General features: G+C 43.8%; 1 protein-coding gene across 3 annotated transcripts in view; it reads right to left on the minus strand.

The window, feature by feature from the left end:
- Positions 1-5,841, minus strand: part of P2RY8 (P2Y receptor family member 8) — a 45,185-nt gene extending 39,344 nt beyond the window's left edge. For all 3 annotated transcript variants that reach the window (XM_048859684.2, XM_048859676.2, XM_075131061.1), the window contains exon 1: positions 5,583-5,841. The gene's annotated coding sequence lies outside the window, so the exon portion shown is untranslated. The remainder of the gene's footprint in view (positions 1-5,582) is intronic.
- Between the last annotated feature and the right edge of the window lie 9,438 nt (positions 5,842-15,279).

Genomic DNA, 15,279 nt, shown 5'->3' on the forward strand with positions numbered 1-15,279 from the left:
TTCATGTGTATTAAGACATATTCGTAACTATTAGAGACCATTAGCTCATCCTCACCTCTGTTGTTTCTGTCCTGTTTTGGTTATTTTTATGTTCTTTGTGATGTACCTGTTAACTCTGAAAAAGTCCATGAACTTGGGTGGCCTTAACCACCAACTTGCTTTGACTTGCCCACTTATCTATGTGAAAGGTCACACACATATATACTGTATGTTTTAGCTCGTCACCACCTATCTAAGATAAAGGTCTCGATCATATGTATGTTAACTTGCTTTAGCTTAACATACAGGATGTTGCCTGTAGGTTCCTTGAGTTACAGTTAAAGTACTCTAATACAAACGGATAACCCTATTATAAAACCAATAGCAACCCTATAATGTGGCAAATGATCAACTCATAAGAAAAGACATATATGCAAGCAAGCAGGCTAGCTCTATAGGCTACAGAGCAACCTTTTGCCTTCTCTGTTGTCTCTTTGCCTCCATATTAGACAGAAATTCCAAAGGCTGGTGGCAAAAGAATAACAATAGAAGTTAGTTGACTTAGCTTGCTTCTCTCTGAAATGTCATAACTCTAGAGAATAGGATAGTGCCTCCCCAGAAGAACCAGTTTGTCTGGGGAGAGGTCAGTGGATGTATTTGGGATCTTTGGCCACTTTTAGCAGCTCAAGCTGACGGGAGCTCATATAGCCTTAAGATGCAGGGAAAACGCTGCTTGCCTGACTTCCTGAGCCCAGATGGTCCCCCAAGGACTCCCAAGGGAATGGTGAACTAATGAGGGGCATTGCAGTTAGGGTGTTTGTTGTTTTCTAAATGATCCATACTCTCTTGTGCTTTGTTAAGTAAAATAGCAAGAATGTGTTAAATGCTGAGCAAAGTCTCTCTGTGTTATATTCCTCACAACTGCCACGTGCCTCTGGAGAGAGGGAACTGTAAATGAGAAGACTCACATCTTGGAGTGGATTTCTGAGAGAAGATGTTTTTAAGTAGGGGGGAGTCTGAAGGTTCAGCAATGAGCCCAGGGGCTAGGCAGCTGGACAGCGGGTTCCAGCTCCCAGAAGGGAGTGTTAGATGCTGGGTTGCACTCTGAGGGTGTGCCTTGGGATCCCAAGATTGGGGTCGTGGCTGGGCTTCATTCAGGCTCCAGAAGCTTAATACACCCTGGGGACCTAGGGGCTGAGTCCTTCACAGCAATCTGCTGGGTGGCCTGGAGGGGGTGCCGTATCAGATCTGTGACAGTGGCCTACAGACTATGTACTGTTAGGTGGCTTCCCGTTTCACTTGCCTGCTTTTTTGTGGGTTTGTGTCTGTAGCAATTCTAAATGCTTCACAGTGAAGATTTTGTGTGTGTTAATTTTCTAATTACTTCAGTACTTAATTGGGCGTTCTGCAAGGGGACCTGTGGTGGTAGAAGTATCAAGAGTCCATCAGCAGCTGCACATGTATCCATAACAGGTACAAGATAAAATATGATAGAAAAATGTAGCCTTGTATTAAAAAAGGGTTTGTGTGCCTAGCCCCCATACATTAAGTTTCTGGGCGCTCTACTCCCATCCATCAGCAATGTGCATAGGGCATAAACTTTCAGTCATAACAATAAATAATGGCTGACCCAACATTTCTTTTTTTTTAATGAGCTATTGCACAAGACCTGCGCAGGACCCACCTCATTACCAAGTTTTGTGGAGGTAGATGATGGCTTTTTTAAAAAGAAATATTCATCAACAATGAAAAGTAGGTTTTTCAGCCAGAGGCCTCAAAGGTTGCCCATTAAAAATGTATAAAAAATCTGACAAAAACTACACAGACAATTCAAAGGGCCTCAAATCTAACCCTGTGAGAAATTTCTTTTAGCAAAAAAACTGGAGCGCATTGCTCATTTTACGTCCATTTTTAGAACACAGTCCTAACTATGAAGCTACTACCAGGCTTCCTTCATGTAATACATGACCCAGAAAGCAAGCCAGCTTGACTTTCAGAATCCAAGCAGTTTTCAGGGCTGGTGGTCAGAACAAACAAACAAGCTTCTTTTTACTTGTAAATCCAGCACGTTTGCTCTGGAGCTCGTTGCGGCACAATAAACCTGGAACCCCATGATGCCATTTTTACAGAGTCACTTCTCGGAGTAGAACCGCATTTTAAAACTGTACTTAAACAGAATGAAACAGTTTTGGACAAAGGCAAAAGAACAGGAGACAAAAAATATGGCAACAAATCTGAAGGCTCGGAAATTGAATCAAAACTGTAGTACTAGGAAATGGAACCTGGCCTCCTCCGTTTCAGTTTAAAACCATCCTTTTATTTGTAAGCAAAGCAAAGAATACGGAATGACTGAGAGATAGTAGCCATGGAACTCCACTATGCTATTTTAACAGCCCTTCTCGCCTACCATAGGGTGCAAATCCTCACTGAGAGGCCATAGGAGCCCTGCTCCCCATGTTCCAGTGGAAGTTCTCCAGAGAGAGACCATGGGAGGCCTGCTTCATGAGCCTAACAACTGAGCTTCTCAAAGAGATATTGCTGGGGCCTGGTGGCTGGGTGTGTTTAGTTTGGAAAAAGAAGATTAAGGGGGAGACATGATAGCCATCTACAAATATTTGACAGGCTGCCATAAAAAAGATGGATAAAAATTGTTCTCTCTTGCCACAGAGGCCAGGACAAGAGGCAACGGGTTCAAACTACGGCCTAGCAGATTTAGATTAAATCTCAGGAAAAACGTCCTATCTATAAGAACAGTAGGACAATGGAACAAACTGCCTAGAGAAGTCTTGGAAGCTCCTTCACTGGGGGTTTTCAAAAGGAGGCTGGGTAGCCATCTGTCTTGGATGGCTTAGACACAACAAATCCTTCATCTTGGCAGGAGGTTAGACTAGATGACCCTTGTGGTCCCTTCTAACCCTATGGTTCTATGATTCCCCACCCTCCTACCCACACATGGTTTATTGGTGGGGGCAGACCACACTGGCAATTTCTCTTATAAATCTTTCCATTTTTGTCACTACAGCTAACCTACCCCTTTCTCCTTTTGGTACTCTTTCCAATCAGGGGCATGCACAAGGGTGGGGGGCGGCAAGCAGAGGCACCCCCCCCCAGTAATTGACAGCAGCCCTGGGGCCCTGGCGGGGAGAACAAGTTCCTTTGGCCCTAGGGTTCCAGTGTTGAGAGTGAGGTGCTCCAGCCCTGGGGCCACAGCGGGAAGAACTGAGCTCCTGTGGCCCGGGGCCACAGTGGGGGCACAGAACGTGTCCCCCAAAGGAGTGGAATTTAAATTTGTTTGCACCCCCCTGCTTCCAACCCATATTCCTGCACCAGACAAGAATACTCATTCTGACCAAGAATATTCTGGGCAAAATTTTTAAAGACCCTCAACTTGGCCTCTCATTTTTGCACTTACAAGCTTTGCTGAGAGCAAAATTGCCTGCACAGTTAATTGCAAGTGTAGATGATACCAGGTAAAATTGTCACAAATACTTGGAAGTATCTTGAAAAGCGCTGCAGAAAGGTGTAGGGTGCAGCTGGAGATGTGGATTCAGCTCCAGGCTCCCCACCAACTTCCTGTTTGACCTTGAGCAAGTCACTTAGCCTATCTCAGCGTGTTGACACTGCAGCTGAGACTGAGCCTCCTAGACCAGGTAGACAGATATGCGGTGGGTGAGGGCTCATGCTCGCATGCCAGAAATAGCAGTGTGGATGTTGTGGCAATGACAGAGGCTTAGGCTAGCCACCTGAGCTCAGACCCAAGGGCCAGGTTGAGCTTGAGCTGGTTGGCTAACCTGAGCCTCCGCTGATACTGCAATGTCCACACAGCTATTTTTAGAGCACTAGCATGAGCCCGGCTAACACAAGTCTGTGTACCCAGGCTGGGAGGTTTGCTCCTAGCTGCAGTGTAGACCAGAGGTCCCCAAACTGTGGGCCGTGCCCACCTAGGGGGGCGCAGAGAAACTGTAGGGGGGCACAGCTGGTGCTGTGGTGGAGAGGGAGCACCACCCAGCCTCATTCCTGGCCCCAGCCTTAGCTGCTGGCCTCAGCTGCTGGCCCCGCACCTGTGGCCCTGCTCCCGGCCCCGCACCTAGGACCCCAGCTGCCGGCCCCGTGTCCAGGGCTCTGCACCCAGAGCCCTACTGCTAGTCCTGCGCCCAAGGCTCTGCCCCCGGCCCCGACTGCCACCCCCATGCCTGTGGCCCGGGCTGCTGGCCTTGGCCCCTGGCCAATGCTCCACTCCTGGTCCTGCCTTCAGCTGTGGCCCCAGCCTTGCCCCCCTTACCCATGTCTGCCTTCCAGAGCCGCAGCCCTGCTCCCGGCCCTGGCTTCAGGGGTAAAGAGGGGTGTGAGGTAAAAAGTTTGGGGACCACTGGTGTAGACATACCCTCTGAGCTCTGTTTCCTGTCTGTCTGATGAGGATAATAGCACTTCCCTTCCTCACTGGAATGCTGTGAGGTCAATACATTAAACGCTGTGAGGTGCTCAGATTCTACAACAAGGGGGTTGAATAAGTACTTAAGACAGAAGCGTCTTAGGAACCCCATTGAAAGTTGATGGGACTTATGTTCCTAATTCACATGGGGGCTTTTGAACCTCTTATCTAGAATCTATGTAGGTATTTTTTCCATTTATAAAATCCAGAAGGTGCTCATTCGAAAAGGCAAGCACAGTCAGGTCAATGTCTAATGCTACAACTGATTGTGGGCAGGGCAGGTCCTTTTAAAACATTGGCCTACAATAGCTGAACATTTCCAGGAATCATGGAATAGTGATAGGCTGGTGGCATCATGCAATTATTATAAGTGCCCTACAAATAACTTTTTTTGAAATATGGAAAACCTTTCATATAGAAATAGTATATTGCGAAAGACAACAAATACAACATGCAAAAGTGCACTGTGCTACAAGAAGACTTCCATCTGGTGATAGTCTGTCAGAGTTCTGCTTTTATGCTGTGAGGCAGTCACCAAAAGCCCGTGTGAAATTATATCTTTTTATGGTCTGACTGCATATTTATGATTCTTATTGTGTGCATGTGCTCATGCTGTAAACTTCACTGCAAATGTTTTGCCCGCGCAGTCTCAGAATGACTATAAATCGCAACTCTGCAAAGGTTAAAGATACATATCTAGTCCAGATTTACAAAGAAATTGGGTACAAAGTTTATTCATTTGGGTTTCTGTCAAAGACTAGAAGCTGATTCTCTGCTTTTATGATGTCACTTGGAGTTCTTTACATCTTTCACAGTTCTTCTTACTAAAAGCAAAATTTACACTTGATGCCCCTTTATTCTAATAGATTATTTGAACATCTTAGCTGTTTGTCCTACTACAGTACCTGCTGCAATAATTTGGACTGATTGCAAAGTTACCTTTTTCTAATATGCTGTCACTTTAACCCATAAAATAATCATTTTATTTCTAAATTGTCCAGTCATCAGTGCTGCAGACATATATCGCTCGTTATTTTTCAGTGATCATTTTGGACTCTTTCCATGAGTAAAGAATATGGCGGGAGGAGGGAAATAAGCCAATCTATATTTCACCTACTGAAAAACTACTCTAAAAAAAGAGCATGAAAAGGAAGTGAAAAGTTGTCCTTACCTGCTCCAGTGCGTATGGCGTAGCATGAAAAGCCCATAAATGACAGATTGGCTGTTAGAAAACATCTTATGTTGGTTACTCCTCAGAGCACAGGGCTCAGGAAATGACCACATATTTCTGCAACGGTTAGTTGTTTCCTCACTTTGCAAGTTGACTGTTTTGATACACCCCTCACGTTTTTTTTAAGTTCAGAAAATCTTTCTTCGTCTCCCAGTAAATCTGTTTGGTGTCTGATGGCTGTGCTCTCCCGCTGACTAGTTTCACAGTGAGAATGTGAAGCTTGCAAGAGAAATGGTGAGCCTGACAACATTTCCACGTAGTAAAAGGAAATGGAGCTTCTAAGATGTTTTCTGCCCTAGCGTAGCAAGTGCACAAACCGTAGAGGGAAAATAGTAGAGTAAAATTTTCAGAGGCACCTAAGTGACTTAGGCTCCTAAATCTCATTTTCAAAAGAGACTAGGGTACTTAGGAGCCAAAATCCCATCCTAAGTGCCTAAATTCCTTTTGAAAATGAGATTTAGGCTCCTAAATCAGTTATGTTGCAATGCTGAGCACAGGCATGCCCAAATACCTTTAAAAATCTGGGCCTTGGTCTAGAAGCAAACTGCTGTCATAGGGATATTTTCAAGTGGTCACTATACATTTCCAGTACTGTTTTGTTCAATTTCTAGTTAGTCCACCTCCTCTATAGAATCAATACTTGCTTGGTGCTTTGGTGCTTACTGAAGACAGATTTCATTGTAATAAGTATTTGAAGTTGCATTAATTGTACATTTAAGTTTTATTGCAGCAAGTGTATGCTTAGAATCCATTACATTCCTAGTTTCTTTGGAGTAAATTGCTATTATCTGGAAGCTTCAGATCGCAATTTTTAATAACCTTAGAGTTCGGCCAATGCCACTAGTTGGTGACTCAGCTGGTGCTGTGTGAATAACTGATTTTCGGTTCATAGGCAGTTCTGAAAATTCAAAAATAACATTAGTTTCAAGTCAACCCCAAACCAAATTTTTTTTAGAAATTTTCAGTGAATTGAAAAATCAGAAAAAGAACAATTTTGGGTCCAACAAAACATTTTGTTTTGATTTGAAGCATTTTAAACTGTTTTTAAAGTAAAAGCAGAGAAAATTTGGAAATGAAACCTAACTTTACAAAATTGAGCAGGAGGTACCTTTCCTTGTTTACCCAATAGCCCAGTGGTTAGCCCACTCAGCTAGGCTGTAGAAGATCCAGGTTCAAATCCTTACTCTGGAGCAACAAATTGAAACCAGGTCTCCCAAATCCTAATCCTTCTCCCTCACAGGCTATTGTGTGGTGGTGATGGGTCTGCTTAATCTCTCCTATTGAAGCTGCTCCACTTTGTCTGAAATCCTTCAATGTTTATTGGACCAGAGAGAAAGACAGTGACTCTATAGGCTATGGGGGTCAGGGCATCCTCCTGCGAGGTGGGACCCCAGATTCCAATCCCTGCTCCAATGAATATTTAGTTATTTATACCAAGTAGAACAGCTTCAACAGAAAAGGTCAAGAGCTTGTCCTATGCTACAATTACCCAATAGCCTGCTGGTTAGAGCATTTACCTGGTATATGGAAGATCTCAGTGCAAGTCCCTGCTCCAGAGGAGGGATTCAAATGTGGGTCTCCCACAGCTGAGATGAGTGTCCTCACTATTGGATATAAGGGGACCACCTCCTTCTTGTCCATTTGTGAACCTAACCTGGCATTTTCAAATATATATATATTTTTACCAAAACAATTCATGAAAATCAACACAAATTTGTGAAATGTTTTGGTCGACTCAAATCTGCATTTTTAGTGAAAAAAAGTTTTGGATGAAAAATTTCACCCAGCTCTAGATTCAACTCCCTCATTTGGGGCTTTCCCCAAAGAACATTGAAATCAGGAGAAAGACTCCCCTGACTTCAATGAGCTTTGGAGCAAGGCCTTGCTGTTGCAAGCTTTGGTCCTGGTCCTGGGAGAAACCAAGTATTTCCATCATGGTGTTAAGTGCCCTCAGTGCCCACTGTGCTGTAGGTCATTGGCATCTCCCAGGATCAGGCCCTGTGACTTTATAAACAAGACAACAAATTCCCTTTGTTATCTGTTTGGTTGGATTTTAACATAGAAAAGCATAATTAAAGGCCAGCGGTAAAATCCTGTCCCGACTGAAGTGAATAGGAGTTTTGCCATTGACTTCAGTGGGGCCAAAGCTTCACCCCTGGGATACATTTCCAAGAATAAACAAACAAAAAAACAAATGCACCAAGGGCTAAATCCAGCAAGGCACTCTGGCCTCCATCCACAAAAACACGTAGGCATGTGCTTAACTGTACACATGCCCAATCCTATTGTCTTCAGTAAAATCACTAGGAATACCCATAGGATTAAAGTTAAGCTCATGCTTAGCTAGATGGAGCTCAGCGCGCTCAGCATCTTGCAGGATCAAACCCTAAGTCAGTTATTTTTATCCTCTGTTCTTAACTGGCCACAAGCTACATTGTTTCACATGCAGAAATCTTAAGGGAGCTTTGCATACAACAGGATGGCTGTATATGGCCTCAAGTGTTTCTCCCTCCTTGGCTGCTCTCACTTTTGCACATAAAAACTGAATCAACTGTCACTTGCCCGACTGGCTTTTTATGCTGAGTCGAAAGGTAAAGAGAAGTGACTGACTCAATATTGCCAGCTGCAAGAGTTCAAAAATCGTAAGATTAGCTTAAAAATCATGAGATTTGTATTAAAATATACATTGGGGTTCTTTTTCTTTTCCATCTGGTTTCTGAGCCTTTAGTGTGCATTCACTGCATGTTTTCAAGCTTTTTTCTACAACCCTGAGGGCTAGATAATCATGTATTTATCTGTCTTCTGAAGCTGGGTCTTTAAGAAAACACCAAATATTACAAGACTTGTGGTAAAATTGCGGGAGTTCGGAACACTGTTAATAGCGCCAAGGGAATCAGTTGGTGGCATTCATTCTACAGAATGCAAATCCTTGGGTGAATCCATCAGCGCTGCTCTTGTGTAGAAATATTATTTAGGAGTGCTTTTGATTTTCACGATAAAGCTTTGATTTTCTCTAAAGCCCTTCAGCATGGGTGAAATCTTGGCTCTACGGTAGTCAATAGCTAAACTCCCACTGACTCTAGTGAGTCTTGCTGTGGACTCAGATTGAAAGAAGCAGCCAGTTAGTGCTTTTTAAGAATTAATTTGCAATTACAAATGTCACACCTTCCTAGGAAACTTGGGCTGGATAGTGTATTACACTAATACCCTTTTACACTGCTCTGGCAATGGAAATGGCCTTAAAATGAACAGAAAAGGCTCCCCTCATTCTACCCCTTGTGCATAGGGCTTCCCTGGATAGCATAGAGCTACTACAGTGGGGTCTGCACCTGCCCAGTTCCTGCTGGCTCCCTGTATAGCAGGTGGAATAGATGTGTGACCAGAGTGCACTTTATTATCACTATTCTTTGCTTCTCACTGTCCAAGGGAAACAGAGTATGGAGGCTGCTCTAACTTATAGGACCAGCAGACCCCCGCATGGCCCCAAAAATGTAGGGACCACCCCTTTCCCCCACCCCATTGCATTATCCAAGAATGGAGAAACTGAAAATCGGGCCTTTGCCTTAAAGGTCTACACTAAAGATACAATGCTTGCATAGCGATAGCCCTGGTTCTGAGGGTGACCCTCCTGGTAAGATGACCTCTCTGGAGGCTGTTCATGAGGTTATTGAATCTACATTCCTTAATTATAATTTGCACTAGGCTGACTGGTCAAATACGCACTGGTGTAGTGTGGAGAGGTCAGTTTTAAGACCTGCTTATTTATGAAGGAGCAAATGTAGCCCCCTTGTCTGCCGCTGTGGAGGACCCCCTGGCAATGAACTATTACAGTTTGACTGTGCAAGGGGAAAGCTGAGTATGTGGCCATGCAGAGGGCATGCAGTCCCTGCCCATCTTGGATCCCAGTTCAAGTATGGCTCCTGCATGGCCATGGATGCAGTCAGGACCAGGGCAGCTCTACAGCTCTACAGCTACTTTGCAGGCCTGAGTGGAGAAATTTCTTCCCGTTATTTCCCCTGTGCAGCTATCCCAGCATGCATTCCAGCTAAGCAGGGAGCTGGGCTAAGGAGCTGGCCCTCCAAAGATTTTACTGTGCACATTTAAGATACTGTTATAATGAGACACTTTCCTTACTGTTACACATTTTGGTAAACTCACAGTTCTCATTGATTTAGACTGACCAAGTTGGTTGATTAGCTCCCTTTACTTTAAATGTTGTTACACCAGAATAAGTGGGGTAGTCCTGAAGAACAGCTGTACACTCCCAAAATGATTCCAGGTCTGATAATTGCCTTGATTCATAGATCCATAGATTCTAAGGCCAGAAGGGACCATTGTGGTCATGTAGCCTGACCTTCTGTATAACACAGGCCATAGAATTTCCTTGAAATAATTCCTAGCACAGGTCTTTTACAAAAACATCCCATCTTGATTTAAAAATTTGCAGTGATGGAGAATCCACCACAACTCTTGGCAAATTGCAGGGATGCAAAAGTGGGGGAAGAGGGAGATATGGAAGGCCAAGGGTCAGCCTCCTTTACCCCTCGCTCATAGATGTCAGGGGCAGCAGCTGCAAGAGGTGATCCCTCAGCATGTCTGAGCCTGGCAGCCTGCAAGGAGTGGGCCTAGCTACTGGGGTGTGGGGTAGACCTCCAGGGCTCCAAGTTCAACTGCAGACACTGCAGAGCCTGCCAATCTCCACCCCACTCAGACAACCAGGGTCTGAGTCACCCAGCTCCTGGAATCATGGCCCCAGTGAGTCCCCTCCCCAGGAGTACCCTTAGCTTTAAGGGGCAAGGAGAGCTGGCCTAGTCCCTGCTCAGCCTCCCACAGGGGAGGGGTAGCCCCAAGGCTGTCATTCCTGAGCTGGGGAAGGCTGAGCGGGGCCCAGGCCGGCTCCCCCTGCCCTGTGCTGCTCAGGAGCTCCTGGGGAGGGGAAGCCCCAGGGCCATGATTCCTTGAGCTGGCCAGCTTGGGTCCTGGTGGGGCTGGAGCTAGCAGGCCATGCAGCAGCTGCAGCTGGGCTCCTGGCTCTTGGGGAGACCCCTTAGGTGCCTACTTCCTGCTCACTGCGGGGCTCAGACATGCCATGAGGCCACCGTTTCCAGTGGTGGCAGAACTGGGGATGGGGAGTACTAATGGTCTGACAATGGTAATATTGTCATGTTTCCGCCACCGTGGCCCTGCATGTCATTCCCTGTAAACTGCACATGGGGAGGGGAGAAAGGTGAAAGTGGGACCCCAAAAGACTGGAGCAGCTGCTTCGGCACTTCGGCTTTGACTGGGGAGAAGGTAGGAACATTTGACCTAGGCCTCATCCTTAGTATAATTGTGGTTGCGCTGGTAAATTGTTCCAGTGGTTAATTACCCTCACTGTTAAAAATGTATATCTTATTCCCATTCTGAATTTGTTTAGCTTCGACTTCCAGGCATTGGATCATCTTATACCTTCCTCTGCTAGCTTGAAGAGCCCATTATTAAATATTAGTTCCCCATATAGATAAAGATAGACTGTAATCAAGTCACCCCTCAACTTTCTCTTTGTTAAGATTAAGCTATTTGAGCCGGTCACTATAAGGCATGTTTTTTAATACTTTAATCATTCTCCTGGATCTTCTGTGAATCCTGTCCAGTTTATCAACATCCTTCTTGAATTGTGGGCACCAAAACTAGACACAGTATTCCAGCAGTAGTCACACCAGTGATATATTATAACCTCTCTACTCCAACTTGAGATTCCCCTGTTTGTGCATCCAAGGATTACATTAACCCGTTTGGCCACAGTGTTACATTAGGAGCTCATGTTCAGCTGATTATCCACCACAATCTCAAAATCTTTTCAGAGTCACTGCTTCCCAGGATAGAGTTTCCCATTCTGTAAGAATGGCCTACATTCTTTGCAGATGTATACATTTACATTTAGCTGAATTAAAATGCATATTTTTGCTTGCACCGAGTTTACCACATGATCCAGATCGCGCTGTGTCAGTAACCTGTCATCTTATTTATTTTCCACTTCCGCAATTTTTGTATCATCTGTAAACTTTATCAGTGATGATTTTGTTTGCTTCGAGGTTATTGATAAAAATGTCAAACAGCATAGGGCCAGGAACGTATCCCTGCAGGACCTTACTACAAACACATCTGTTTAATGATGATTCCCCATTTACAGTTTGAGACCTATCAGTTTGCCAGCTTTTAATCCATTTAATAAGTGCTATGCAAATTTTATATCATCCTAGTTTTTTAATCAAAATGTTCTGTGATAGCAAGTCAGGCACCTTACAGAAGTCTAAGTATATATTATATCAGCACTATTATCTTTGTCAGACAAACTTGTAATATCATCAAAAAAAAGTATCAAATTAGTTTGACAGGATCTATTTTCCATAAACCCATGTTGATTGGCATTCATTATATTATTCTCCTTTAATTCTTTATCAGTTGAGTCCCATATCAGCTGCTCCATTATTTTGCCTAGGATTTATGTCAGACTGACAGGCCTTTAATTACCCGATGGGATGGGATGCATTTGGTCTTTGCAGCTACCTGCTAGGGGTCTCCTGTCCTACTATACCTCAACCCAAGAAGCAGCGAGCTGCCAGGAAAAGAGCACCAAAAGTGGGTCCTCCAAGCTTGCCTAGAGAAAACTACTAAGACCTGGTCCTCCAAGGGCTAGAGGGGCCAGCAACAGACAATCTAGGCCTTGCTGGCCCTATAAAAGGAGCTGCAGAGGCCTAGTAGGGCAGTTTCTGGCTGGGACCAGAGAATGGTGGTCCTCTCAGGCCAAAGGAGGCTGACAATCAGGAGAGATTATGGCTTGGTGAACTTACCCAGCTGGGATAGCTGAGAGAAGAATTTGAGAATGTTGGCCCTGAGATAGGGGTGGACTTAGAAGGGCCTGGTAGGAAATAGTAGTGAAGGAATGAGGTAAGTAGGGCATGGTAGCGTCCCTGGGTTGGAACCTGGAGTAGCAGGAAGACCTGGGTTCCCCCACCTCCACAAGAAAAGTGGCATAAACCCTGAGAAGGGGATAGGGTTATTTGGGAGTAAGAATAAAGGGCCCAGAGCCAGGACTGAAGACCCTAGTAAGGGCAAATAGACTGCTTATTGATGGGACTCTTTAATACCCGGAAGGGGATCATTCAGTCTTTGTGGATTGGCCAGAGGGTCAAGCCACTGAAGAACTACCAACAACGTGTCAACAACCTACAGGGAATGCCAGGAGCAAGAAAAGGATTGCAGTGCCACACCCAGTCACAAAGAGGTGATCAAGAGGTAAGTATTTCCCTTACACTGGGTCATTCTTTTTACCCTTTTAAAATATTAGCACAATATTAGCTTTCTTCTGTAACTTCACCAGGGTTTCAAGACATATTGAAAATCAACATTAATGGTCCAGTGAGCTCCTCAGCCACCTCTTTTAAAACTCTTGCATGCAAGTTATCTGGACCTGCTGATTTAAAAGTATGTAACTTTAGTTGTTTCTCTTTAACATCCTCCTGAGGACTAGTGGAATGGAAAGAGTATATCCTCATATGATATAACTACATCACCTGTTTTTCCCAAATACAGAATAGAAATATTAATTGAACACTTCTGCCTTTTCTGTATTTTTATTGATAATTCTACCATTTTCATCTAGTAATGGACAAGTACCATTGTTAGGATTCTTTTTTCCCCCCAATATACTTTAAAATTCCTTTTTATTGTCCTCAACTCTGCTGGCCATAGATTGTGTCCCTTTGCTTCCCTTATCAGTTTTCTACAAGTCCTAGTTTCTGATTTATATTTATTATTGTCAACTCACCTTTTGTTCCATTTATTATATTTTAATTTTTATAGCTGCTTTCCCTTCCCTTCTAAGCCTGGTTGTTGTTATTTAAAAAACCAATATACCCTTCTTTATTTATTGTGCGATTGTGACTTTTTGAGCATCTAGTGAAGTGTTCGGAAACAATTCCCAATTATCTTTCACACTTTTTCTGATTAAATTCTTCCTCCCAGAAAATTTGGCACATAACTATTTTCAGTTTTGTGAAATTGGCCCCTTTAAAGCACTGTATAACATTCATTTTTAGTTCTGTGCCGAGTTCCTCTTTAAGTGTCAAGAGAAGGTGTAATATAGTGTTGGATGCCATCTATAATGTTTAGAAATTCCACGGATGTTTTAGTTCTGGAAGCATGAGACCTCCAGCATATGTCACTCAAACTGAAGTCCCCCATGATCACATACCTTTTCCCCTACATATCCCAAGTAGATGCTTAAGGAACTGGTCATCCTGTTCCCTAGTGTGATTTGGTTGTCTGTAGCAGATATCAAATAATACCCCATGTCAAGGTTCCTTCCCCACTCTGAACTCTAGGGTACATATGTGGGGACCTGCATGAAAGACCCCCTAAGCTTATTCTTACCAACTTAGGTTAAAACTTCCCCAAGGTACAAACTTTTACCTTTTGTCCTTGGACCTTATGCTGCCACCACCAAGCGTGTTAAACAAAGAACAGGGAAAGAGACCACTTGGAGACGTCTTCCCCCCAAAATATCCCCCCAAGCACTACACCCCCTTTCCTGGGAAGGCTTGAAAAAAATCCTCACCAATTTGCATAGGTGAACACAGACCCAACCCTTGAATCTTAAGAACAATGAAAAAGGAATCAGGTTCTTAAAAGAGAATTTTAATTAAAGAAAAAAGTAAAAGAATATCCTCTGTAAAATCAGGAAGGGAAATACCTTACAGAGTAGTCAGATTCAAAACATAGAGAATCCCCCTAGGCAAAACCTTAAATTACAAAAAGACACAAAAACAGGAATATACATTCCATTCAGCACAACTTATTTTATCAGCTCTTTAAACAAAACAGAATCGCTAATGCATATCTAACTAGATTGCTTACTGACTCTTTACAGGAGTTCTGAAGAGTATTCCTGCTCTGGTCCTGGCAAAAGCATCACACAGACAGACAGAACCTTTGCCTCCCCCCCCCACACACACACAGCTTGGAAAGTAACTTGTCTCCTCACTGGTCATTTTGGTCAGGTGCCAGCGAGGTTATCCTAGCTTCTTAACCCTTTACAGGTGAAAGAGTTTTGCCTCTGGCCTGGAGGGATTTTATAGTTCTGTATACAGAAAGGTGGTTACCCTTCCCTTTATATTTATGACACCACATCTCGTGCTTTCTCTGTTAGGGCATCGATCCATAAGCATTCAAGACCATTTTCTTCGAAGTTATCAGTGACTTTGAAACAGGTAATGCCATTTTTGACACAGAGTTCCCTCCCCTCTTGCACACTCAGTCCTTCCTAAATAGGTTATAACCAATGATTTTAACATTCCAATCATGTGAATAATCTCACCAGGTTTCAGTAATACCAACTAGATCAAATTTATGTTAATAAATGAACAATTCCAATTCCTCCTGTTTGTTACCCAAGCTTCTACCATTGGTGTAGAGGCAATTAAAGAATTTCTCCTCTTCAGGTCCTTTGCTCCCTTGATTAATTTTGTTCCCAACATCTTGATTCTGTGCTAAATAAGCCCTCATGTCTTCCCTCTTTTACCCTCCCCTTTTCTTATTAGGCTGACTAGAGTAGTCAGCTGGGTATTAAACTATCCCTGAGGAGATTGGTTCCCCT

Source organism: Caretta caretta, chromosome 1 (assembly GCF_965140235.1).
Source record: "Caretta caretta isolate rCarCar2 chromosome 1, rCarCar1.hap1, whole genome shotgun sequence".
Lineage (NCBI taxonomy): Eukaryota > Metazoa > Chordata > Testudines > Cheloniidae > Caretta > Caretta caretta.